Genomic DNA, 12451 nt, shown 5'->3' on the forward strand with positions numbered 1-12451 from the left:
TTAGTATTCTTAAAAGAGTTGTGATCTTTTGGACTTGAGGAAAGAGTGCTGCCAACCTCCACTGCATTAGAGAATCTCTCATTTACTATGTCTTCTCACTAGACAAAAGCAGAAACCTTTCATTTGCTATCTTATATATTCTAACTACTTAAGTAGTACCTAGTATTTGCATGATAAAATGAAAGGAAAGATAAACACTGAGCAGGCAAAATAACACTGAACTTTACAGAGACGCCCCAGATAGATCCCTCTATAATCTAGCTTCCAGAGTTCCACATTAGCCGTAACCAAAAACCAAAGAAAAAAAAAGATGGCTGGGGACAGGTTTAAACTCACAAATGAAAGATGTAATAAGTTTTCAATAAATATCTCCTGGAAGAAAGAGTGAGTGGTAGAGAAAAGAAATAAGGTAAGAACTGAAGGAAAGAGACAAACAAAAAAGTCCTAAGGTGGGCTTCCCTGGTGACACAGTGGTTGAGAGTCCACCTGCCGTTTCGGGGACATGGGTTCGTTCCCTCATCCAGGAAGATCCCACATTCCGTGGATCGTCTGTGCCCATGATCCATGGCCGCTGGTCCTGAAGGTCTAGAGCCTGCGCTCCACAATGGCAGAGGCCACAACAGTGTGAGGCCCGCATACCAAAAAAAAAGAAAAAAAAAGTCCAAAGGCAATAAGACAGATAACCAGAAAAAGACAGGAGAAAAGTGAAAAACAAAGCTGAACCACATACCATATCCATTCCACTCACCTTGATATCACAAGATCGGAACAGAAACTGTCGATTCAGATTGGATTTTACTATGGTGTCCATGTCTGTAATGGTGATTGCCACACCCTCCCCACAGCCTAGCCCAGTCATGGCAAAGGTCTTGAGTAGCTCACAGCCAACGGCCCCTGCACCCACCTGGGAGGTGGCCAAGAAGAGAGTCACAAGATGGTTAGGGTCACTGGGTAACAAAACCACTCCTCACTCCTCACTACCCCTGCAGATGGCAAGAGAGTGTAAGAGGATCTATGACTGCATATTTAAGTCACAGTGCCATAAAAATCCATGGTCCTCTAAGGAAAGAGGCACAAGACCAGGATATAAAGGACCTGGTGCGAAGAAAATGGAAGAGGGATGAGATGAGGGTACAAGCCAACACCATCCCTTGTACACCACGAGGAGACTCCAGAAGAGGTGGCCAGAGCCTAGGGGACCTAAAGGTAGCTTTTGACCACAAGGTTCTCTCACCAAGAAGTATCTCTGCTTACCCAGCTTCTCTTGCAGGTCAGAGCCAAATACAGCCACCTGCCCATCATAATGGTTCTGGCACTGAGTCATGTGAAGGGAAGAGAGGGTTAGGGTAAAGCCACGTTAAAAAGATCCACAATAATGTCTTCTCCATGGGCCCAAATCACATACTGGAAGGCACGTGTCCTCTGTGAAGGCCTCTTTTTCCACAGGGAGACACTCAATGGCATCAAAGTACAGCTACTGTATAACAGGCATAAACTTTCCAGAGCAGCCCTGAGGAGTCGGTTAGAAAGAGAATGTGATCGCTGGTTAATCAGAGCTGGAAAGCAAGCAGCAGGGCTGGAAAGGAACCTGGCCCAGGCCCAGCACTGTCCGTCTCCACTCACGCTGACCTTCATAAACTCCTGGGCAGCCACACAACCAGTGAAGGAGTTGATGGGTGCCAGATCCCCAGGGGCCATATAAGCCGGCTTCTGGATGAGGTCTTCATCCAGACTGTTTTGCTGCACTGCTGGCAGAGCTTGAGAATTCAAGCCTGTGCTAGGGTCACCAGTTCTGTTGCATCCTCCTGGAAGGAGTAAAAGAATCACACCACTGTGGGGAGAGGGAGAGGTAGAAAAACTAAGTAGATGAAAAGGCATAGAGCAGCTTTGGTTCAAGGACCTGGTTGGCTTGCCCACCCATCTACCTCATTGTGGGGCCGAGAGGGCTGACCATGCTGGGCACGGAACTGGTGCAGGACCTGGAAGCCAATTTGTAGCTGAGGAGGGCGAGAATACTTGACAAAATTTGTTATCACAAAGTCCGGCTCTGCCTGTGAAGTAGGCAAGGTTTTCTGTGAAGAACAAGATATCAGAACCAAAAAAGTAAAATCGTGGAGATGCCTGGAACCCTACAACACACCCTCCTGCTCATAGTCACAAAGCTTATCCTCTTAGTTACTTTGACTTGACTGACAATGCCTCCACAGATGTAGTCAGAGAAATTGGAGGTATCACAGATACTAAAGGTGTAGGGACCTGGGGGATGAAAAGAATGAAGGGTTATCTGTCAATTCATTCCCTCCCAAGATCAACAGCACTATCAAAACAGGAATATGAAAACCTCCCACCTTCTTCCTCACCTAACACCCTCCCCCATACAGTGGGAGTTTGGAGTTAACAGATATAAGCTATTATATATAGAATGGGTAAACAACAGGGTCCTACTGTAGAGCACACAGAAATCTATTCAGTATCCTGAGATAAACCATCATGGAATAGAATATGAAAAAGAATGTATATATAGATAACTGAGTTACTTTGCTGTAAAGCAAAAAGTAACTAATTTTTAAATCAACTATACTTCAATTAAGAAATAAAAATAATGTATCGTACATCATAAAACAAAATCAAAAACGAAAACACAATGCTGATTTCTTCAGACAACACAGGTATTCTATGCCTAAATGCCACTCTAGAGAAAAAGAAGTAAGGCCTGAAAGGATCAGATGGCAACTACATAATTTCTCTAGAACAGACTCAAAAATATTAAAGGAACACAAAACACAACTCCAAAACGCTAACATTCACAATTACCTTCCATCCATCAACACTTACCAGAAACTTACCAGCAACATCTGTGGCTTTAGTTTTCATTAAATTTGTAAATTTTTTGTCCATTATTTCTTCAAAAACTCTTTTGGCCCACCCCTTTCTTGGGAATTTCTTTGACATGTGAAATATATTTATAATAGATGTTTTAATGTTCTTGACCTGTGATTTTACATAACAGATGTGATTAACAAATTAACACACAAGAAAAAATTAGGAAGTTTAACAAAGTAGAAGAAACTATGCAAAATACAAAAGGTGTGTGTGTGTGGGGAAAGTCAAACAAGTCAAGTGCCTTAATACTCATGTAATTGGAGTTCTGGAAAGAGATAATGATATGGCAGTGAGCTCCGAAAGTAATATTTTCAAAAAACATGTGGGCAGAAATTTTCCCAATTTCATCAAACTATAAACCCATATTTAATAAATACTTAATAAACTGCAGAAGAGACATGGAGAAAACTATACAAATGTATATAATGTATTATATATATATATATATATATATTCCTCTGTGCTCTGTTTTTTCCGAATCCCATGTTTTGGTACTTTGTGTTTACATTTTCATTCACTTCAGAGTATTTTCTAATATCTCTTGGACACTGTTTGACTCTTTTATTACTTAGGAATGCATTGTTTAATTTCCACATATTTACAAGTTTTCACATGTTCCTCCTATTACTGATGCCCATTATTCTTTCCTTTGTGGTCAGAGAACAATTTGGTGTGATTTAAATTATTGACACTTGTTTTATGGCCTAACGTGAAGTCTATCCTGGAGAACATTCCTAGTTCAAGTGAAAGGAAATTGTATTCTTCTGTTCTTGGGAGGAATTTTGTGTACATGTCTGTTAAGTGCACTCGGTTTATATCATAGTTTTGTTTAGGTCTTCTCTTCCCTTGGTGATCATATGTTTTGTCATTCATTTGGATATGCTGTTGAACCTATTTATCTCTCTCTCAAATTTTGTAAGTTTTTGATTCAGGTATCTGGAACTTTTTTGTTAGGTGAGCATTTGTTTATAATTCTTGTGTATTTCAACAGATTTACCCTTTTATCAATAATACATTATTAATCTAATATAATAATACAGTAATATATACTGTCCTTTGTCTCATTTTTTTATTTAAAATCTGTTTTGTCTGTTGTTAGTATAGTCACTATAACTCTCTTTCGAGTTTTCTTGGCATGAGACTTATCTTTGCAACATTTTACTTAAAATCTATTTGTTTCACACTAAGATTTGTCTCTTTAACAACATATAGGTGGTCATGTTTTTAAAAAATCCATACTGACAATCTGCTTTTTAATTGGACATCTTCTAGTGTACCACTTTTATGGTTATTTGTTATTTCTTTTACTATATACATTTTAGAGCCATTTTATTAGTGGTTGCTCTGGAATTAGGTTGTTATAAAGTAAACTGACAGTTTCTAACAACCAAGTTCACATTAATACCAACTTAATTTCAATATATGAATTTTTTCTTTTATCTAGTTTATCCTTTTTCTTGTGTTGTTCTTATCATAAATTACATCTTTATACACTTTTTACATCAGCACCAATTAATTTTTTTTTTCCTGTGGAGTAATGCTTTAAATCAGGTAAGAGAAAAAAGTAACTGCATTTGTTTACTATTGTTGCTTTAACACATTTTCAGGAATTCAATTGTTTCAAACTTTACAAATTGTTCTCTTAAAATACTACATGTTACAAGTCCCAAATCCATTTTACTGGGCTAAAGTCAATAAGTTGGCAGGATTGGGTCCATCTGGAGACTCTGCTGGGAGAATGTATTTCCTTGCCCTTTTTTTTTTTTTTTTTTTTTGCTTAGTGGTTGCTAGTATTCCTAGTCTAGTAACCCCTTCTACTACCTTCAAATACATCAGTTCATTATCTACTTCTGTCATCACATTAACTTGTCCTCTGTCACCGACATCTCCTTCATTCCTCTTATAAGAAGCATTTTGATTAGATCCACCCAAGGTAACCCAAGAAAATTTCCCATCTGAAGACTCTAATATAATCATATATGCAAAGTTTTCTGCATAAAATAACATACATGTCCTGGGGATTAAAATGTGGGCATATTGGGGGACTATTATTCAGACTACAATCATACAAACAAAAAAATCGTTTAAATTATCCTCTATATTTACCTATATAATTACTTTTACTGATGTTCTTTCTTTCTCTGGATTTGAGTTATCATCAAAGTGTCTTTCATTTTAGTTTGTACTCTCTCCAAGAATTATCTCATCTTGTAGGGCAGATAGTTAGCAATAAATCCTCTCCGTTTTGTGCTTATCTGGAATTGTCCTAATCCTGTCCTCAGTTTCAAAAGATGGTCTTGCTGCATATAAAATTCTTGGTTGACAGTTTTTGTTTTTTTTTCTTTTAGCACTATGAATGTATCGAAGTGTTTTCTGTCCTGCATGTTGTCTGATGAGTAGTCTGTTTTTTTTTTTTGGCTTAATTGAGAATCTCTTACATGTCATGGGTTGCTACACAGTGCTTTCACAATTCTCTCTTGGTTTTTGGCTTTCAGTAGTTTATGATATGTGTTGCTATGGATCTCTTTGAGTTTAACCTGCTTTGAGTTTGTTTAGCTGAGCGAATCTCTATAATGATGTTTTGCATCAAATTTGGGATGTTTCTTGGCATTAATTCTTTTTTTTTTTTTTTTTTTTTTACTTTTTATTTTATATTGGAGTATAGCCGATTAACAATGTTGTGATAGTTTCAGATGCACAGCAAAGGGACTCGGCTATACATATGCATGTACCCATTCTCCCCCAAACTCCCCTCCCATCCAGGCTGCCACATAACATTGAGCCAAGTCCCCTGTGCTATATAGTAGGTCCACTGGTTATCCATTTTTTTTAAGTTTATTTATTTATTTTTTTAATTAGTTTCTGCTTTATAACAAAGTGAATCAGTCATACATATACATCTGTTCCCACATCCCTTCCCTCATGCATCTCCCTCCCTCCCACCCTCCCCATCCCACCCCTCCAGGCGGTCACAAAGCACCGAGCTGATCTCCCTGTGCTCTGCGGCTGCTTCCCACTATCTATCTACCTTACGTTTGGTAGTGTATATATGTCCATGCCTCTCTTTCGCTTTGTCACAGCTTACCCTTCCCCCTCCCCATATCCTCAAGTCCATTCTCAAGTAGGTCTGTGTCTTTATTCTCGTTTTTGGCATTAATTCTTAAAACTTTCTTTCTGCACCCATAATTATTTTGACAACTCCCCAGGTTAAAGTACATCTGCACTGGGTGACCTCCAAATTATGTCAAATATAGACAGTCTTGCAAACGCAGAATTCCAAGGAACATCTCAGTCACATCAGATAATGATAAATCTTTGGAGATGAGGTTCTGAAAGAATTCTCACTTTGTTCTTCTCCTTCTGGTGGCTACTCGGATGCAAAAGGAATGCATACTCTTTCAATATGTACTATTATTAAGCTGGAAAAAAGGAGGATGGGATTGTGACCCTTTAAAGTCTCTAGAGCTTGCTGATCTTACCAAGATTCAGTCATTTTTCAACACGTAAATACTTCCATAGTTCCTGTCAAATTTTGTCAATTTCCAGAGTTCTGAAAAAGTTGAGTCTGACAACTTTGTAGGTTTGTAATGTAAAGAATTTTTGGAGGGCCTTACACTATCATCTTCTGACATAACTCATTAGCTGTCCTTTCTGAGGAAGAAACAATGATCCTTTCGTGTTCCAGCCCGCAGTTGGCACAAGAGAAGTGTTGGACCCTTACAGTAATTCTTTCCATGATTATCAGCTGTGTGACCTGAAGACAGGGACCTCACTTCTCTGGGCCATCTATAAAATGAGGATAATGATTGTACCTTTCCCCATTGGTAGAGTTTAAATGACTAAATATGAATAAAGGGCTTAAAAAAGAGTGTGACACACAGTACATACTACCTAATTAACATTAGTAACTGGAATACTATTAAATTACCTGGTGTATTATGACACCTGATAAAGACTTACATTCACCACACTGTAAAGATCATGTAAGTATTTGCTGTTCTTCTTATCATCACCTTCATACCACCAATGGATGCTGAAAAGAAATTGCCTGTGATCACACAGCTGGGAGAGAACAATGCTGGATTTTTCATTTAGAAACTTTGCAGGTAACTGACATACTGGACCAGAAGGCTTTCCCTTCCTCATATACAGAAGTATGTACTTCTTCGCTAGACACAAGGCTCACAACTCTGTAACCCGTTAGGGAAAATTATACATAGTTTATGTACATGAATGAGCAAAGGCCATACTCTTCATGATAGATGTACATCTGTCCTAAATAGAGCCTCTCTAAATTGGGACTATACTTTCCCTCATGAATAACCAATGCATGTAATTTTGCATGATAATATCTGTGTCCCAGCAGCACAACTGTTCTTTCTCCATTCCTGACAAGAAGGGCGCCATATGTTCATGAATGGTAGTAAAACTATAGAAAATGAAGTCCTAATGGTACCCTGTTTCTCTCCAGATCCCAGTTGACTATCTCCAGTATCCTTTCTTAGCCTGACTTGAAGACTATCTTTACGAGAAAAGTGATTTCCGATGAATCGAATCTTATTGACACAGATCACCAAATGCTTGGAGGACCCTATAATGGAACTTGGGTCACAAAAGTCATTCTGGCAAGATCCCAACACTTGTACTAGGACCCTTACTTAAACAATATTCCTCAAATCCTGCCTTGATTAGAAATCTCCAATTTTACCCAAATCCACCTCCCTTTGGAGAACATTGCAAATACCATGTGCTTTCGAAACATGGCCACCAATGACCATCTGCCAAATATTCCTAAGCCCTGGGGCAAAATGATATGCCTCCAAAGAGACATCCAAATCCCTCCCCTCAGTCCCTAAACACCACCTCTATAGGTCCCCTCCAGAATAGACATCCCCTAAATGGCACCATGGGCCATAGATGCAAAGACATACCTCAGGGTATACCTGAAGTTTAGATCCTTTCTACAAATGACATGTAGGCTTTTAGACAACTTGAACTCCTCTTGAGTCATGAAACACTCTTATTTACCATTGCAACAAAAAGAATAGGAATAAACATACCCGGGGAGAGAAAAGAGTTGTATGCAGAACACTATAAGATGCTGATGAAAGAAATGAAAGGTGATACAGATGGAGAGATATGTCATGTCCTTGGGTTGGAAGAATCAACATTGTAAAAATGACTATATTACCCAAATCAATCTACAGATTCAATGCAATGCCTATCAAACTATCAATCGCATTTTCCAGGGAATCAGAAGAAAATATTGCACAATGTGTATGGAAATAAAAAGACACCGAATAACGAAAACAAACTTGAGAAAGAAAAACGGATCTGGATGAATCAGGCTCCTGCACTTCAGACTATACTACAAAGTTACAGTCCTCAACACAGTATGGTACTGACAGAAAAACAGAAATATACATCAATGTAACAGTATAGAAAGCCCAGAGATAAACCCACTCACATATAGTCATCTTATTTTTGACAAAGCAGGCAAGCATATACAATGGAGATAAGACATCCTCTTCAACAAGTGGTGCTGGGAAAACTGGACGGATACATGTCCAAGAATGAAATTAAAACACTCACTAACACCATACACAAAAATAAACACAAATGGATTAAAGTCCTAAATGTAAAGTCAGACATGACCAAACAATTAGAGGAAAACTTAGGCAGAACACTCTATGACATAAATCACAGCAAGATTCTTTTTGACCCACCTCCTAGAGAAATGGAAGTAAAAACAGAAATAAACAAATGGGACCTAGTGAAATTTAAAAGCTTTTGCACAGCAAAGGAAACCATAAACAAGACCAAAAGTCAACCCTGAGAATAGGAGAACATATTTGCAAATGAAGCAACTGAAAAATGATTAATCTCCAAATTTTACCAACAGGTCATGCAGCTCCAAACCAAAAACACAAACAACAATCCAAAAATGAGCAGAAGATCTAACTATACAGTTCTCCAAGGATGATATACAGATTGCCATAAAACACATGAAAGGTTGCCCAATATCATGAATCATTAAAGAAATGTAAATCAAATCTACAATGAGGTATCACCTCACATTAGTCAGAATGACCATCAACAAAAACGGTACAAACAATAAATTCTGTAGAGGGTGTGAAGAAAAGGGAAACTTCTGGCACTGTTGTTTGGAATGTAAATTGTTACAGTCACTACGGAGAAAAGTATGGAGGTCATAAGAAACTACTACTAGAAATAGCATATGACCCAGCAATCCCACTACTGTGCTTATAACCTGAGAAAACCATAATTCAAAAGGAGTCATGGAACACAAAGTTCATTACAGGTCTATTTACAATAGCCAGGACATGGAAGCAACTTAAGTGTCCATGGACAGAAGAATGGATAAAGAATGTGTGGCATATATATATAAAATGGAATATTACTCAGACATAAATAGAAATGAATTTGAGCTCTTTGTGGTTAGTTGGATGGACTTAGAGTCTGCCATATTTTGTGAAGTAAATCAGAAAGAAAAAAGAAAAAACTGTTTGCTAAGACTTATGTACGAAATCAGAAAATAAAAAGGTTCTGATGAACGTAGGGGCAGGAGAGGAATAAAGATGCAGATGTAGAGAATCGACTTGATAACACTTGCAGGGGCAAGGATAAGCTGGCACGAAGTGAGATAGTCATATAGACGTACATACACTACCAAATGTAAAATGGATAGCTAGTGGAAAGCAGCTGCATAACACAGGGAGATCAGTTCAGTGCTTTGTGACCACCTAGCTGGGTGAGATAGGGATGGTGTGAGGAAAATGCAATAGGGAGTGGATAAGGTAATATATGTATATCTATAGCTGATTCACTTTGATATACAGCAGAACCTAATACAATATTGTAAAGCAATTATACTCCGATATAGGTGTTAAAAAAAAGGAATATGCTGTCTATAAGAGCCATTTTAACTTTAAGGACACACATAAGCTAAAGGTGTGGGAATACAAACTGATAGTGCAAACACTTTCCAAACAAGAGCAGGACTGGCTCTCCCAATCTCATTTAATACAGACTTTCAGTCACAGTAAATAAGGTCAGTATAAAATAATAATGGATCAATTTATCAAGAGGTTATAATAATTGTAAATATATATGTACTGAATGTTGCATGATTAAACAAATATTTAAATCAACCATTAAGAGATCTGATAGGAGAAAACAACAGTAAAAATAATAATACTAAGGAACTATATTATCCCACTTTCTACCTTAGAAAATTAATAAAGACACAGAAGGTACCTAATAAACTTATAGAGAACTTCCATTCATCAGAACCAGAATCCACATGCTTCTTAAGTGCTGATGGAACATTCCCCCTGATAGTCACTGCCTTGGTACATAAAGCAAGCCTTAACAAATTTAAGAAGATCAAAACCACATTGAGCATCCTGTTTTATCATAACGTTATGAAGCTAGAAATCAGTAACAAGAGAAAAAGTGAAAAATTCCTAATATGTAAAATTAAACAGCACACACTGGAAAAATCTATGGGTCAAGGAAGAAGTCAAAAGGGAAATCTGAAACTACCTTCACATAAACAAAAATGACAACATACTAAAACTTTGGGGATGTAGCATAATCAATCTAAAGAGTGAATTTTTAGCATTCATAACTTCTTTTATTAAGAGAAAAGAATGATCTTAAATAAACGACATATCATTATACATGAAGGCATAGGGAAAAGGAACAAATTAATTTCCAAGAATAAAAGGAAGAAATATGAAAGTTTCAAATGGAAATGAATAAAACAATAATCATATAATTATTTAAAAACTGAATCCAAGAGCTGGTATTTGTAAAGCATAATAAAATTGACAAACTTTAGCTAGACTAATGAAGAGAAAAAAGAACTTAATAAATAAAACTTTAATTGAAAGAGGAGAAATTGTGACTGACACCCTAGCATACAAATAATAATAAAGAAAGCTAAAAAACAGGGTCACACAAATGCATAAATCTCCACTAACTCTAATGTACCATGTTGCAAGACCATCACGAAGAAGACAAAAAAAAAGTATGTCTTGATCATACAAATGATGAATTAGAAAATTGATTCAGTATTCAAAACTCTCCAAACAAAGAGAAGTCGAGGATCAGATCATTTCATGGGTGAATTCTACTGAACATTTAATGAAGATTTATTGCCAGGCCTTCCCAACCCTACCAAATAACTAAAAAAGAGGAAACATTTCCAAACTCATTTTATAAAACCAGCATTTATCTGATTAACAAAGCCAGATAAAGATATAACAAGGGAATCACAAAACAAAACAAACAAAAAACGCAGAACTTACAGGCCAATATACTTGTACATATTGATCGAAAAATTCTCAAGAAAATTCTAGCAAACCAAGTTCAATAGCACACTAAAAGGATCAACATGATAAGGTGGGATAACTCCTAAGGATGTAAGGGTAGTTAACATATTAAAATCAATACTTTTAATTAACCACAGGAACAGCATGCAGAAGAAATGTTTGAAAGTATTTTTTAGACTTTCTTGATTAAAGCTCTCAACTAACTGTGTAGCGAAGAAACATTTTAAATGTAATAAAGGTCATATATTAACAAGCCCACAGCTAACATCATATTCATGGTGAAGAGCTGAAAACTTTTCCTCTCAGACAGGAAGAAATAAAAAATGCCCACTATCACCACTCCTATTCAACATAATATTAGAATACCTAGCCAGAAGCATTAAGCAAGAAAAAGAAAAGAAAGGGATCAAAAGTGGAAAGGAAGAAGTAAAAATGCCTCTGTTGGAAGATAAAATATGCTGTATGAAGGAAATCCTAAAGTCTCCACCAAAAACCGCATGAAATTGTTAATACTAATAAACAAATTCAGTAATGTTGTTGGCTGTGAAACAAAAATACCAAATTAGTTGCATGTGTATACACCTACAAGAAAATAGCAGACACAAAAATAAAGAAAACACTTCCATTTACGGCAGTACCAAAAACAATAAAATGTTAGGACTACATTTAAGCAAGGAGACAAAAAACATCTGTACACCTAAAAATATGACATTTACAAAAACTGAAGAAGACACAAGTGAATAGAAACATATCCCATGTTTCTGAATTGAAAGAATGAATACTGTACAAATGTTCACGCTACCTAAAGCCATCTATAGTTTCATTTGAAACCCAGTAAATTTTCAATGGCAATTTTCCTAGAAATAGAATAACAATCCTAAAAATTGTACAAAACAACAAAGGAACCTGAAAATAGCCAAAACAATTTTCAGCAAGATAAACAAAGCTGGTTGCAACTCACTTTCTGGTTTCAAACTATTATACAAAGTTATGGTAATCGAAATAGTGTGAAATTAGCATAAAGAAGACAATAGACCAATAGAATAGGACTGACAGCCCAGAAATAAACTCAGCCATGTCCAGTCAACTAACATTTGACAAGGACGACAAGAATAAACAATGGAGTAAAAATAGACTTTACACTGAGTGGTGTTGGAAAAACGGGATATCCACACAGAAAAGAATAAAATTGAACACCCATCTTAGACGAT

General features: G+C 36.8%; 1 pseudogene across 1 annotated transcript in view; it reads right to left on the reverse strand.

Moving 5' to 3' along the window:
- LOC308610221 (ubiquitin-like modifier-activating enzyme 1) overlaps nucleotides 1-12451 on the reverse strand; it is a 49512-nt pseudogene that overhangs the window by 15358 nt on the left and 21703 nt on the right. Inside the window, exons 2-7 of the transcript in view lie at nucleotides 2159-2256; nucleotides 1926-2072; nucleotides 1630-1805; nucleotides 1406-1510; nucleotides 1235-1315; nucleotides 749-904 (exon numbers count right to left, since the gene is read on the reverse strand). The product of the transcript in view is annotated as a ubiquitin-like modifier-activating enzyme 1 (transcript). The remainder of the gene's footprint in view (nucleotides 1-748; nucleotides 905-1234; nucleotides 1316-1405; nucleotides 1511-1629; nucleotides 1806-1925; nucleotides 2073-2158; nucleotides 2257-12451) is intronic.

Source organism: Mesoplodon bidens, assembly GCF_964165515.1.
Source record: "Mesoplodon bidens genome assembly, contig: HAP1_SCAFFOLD_97, whole genome shotgun sequence".
NCBI lineage: Eukaryota > Metazoa > Chordata > Mammalia > Artiodactyla > Ziphiidae > Mesoplodon > Mesoplodon bidens.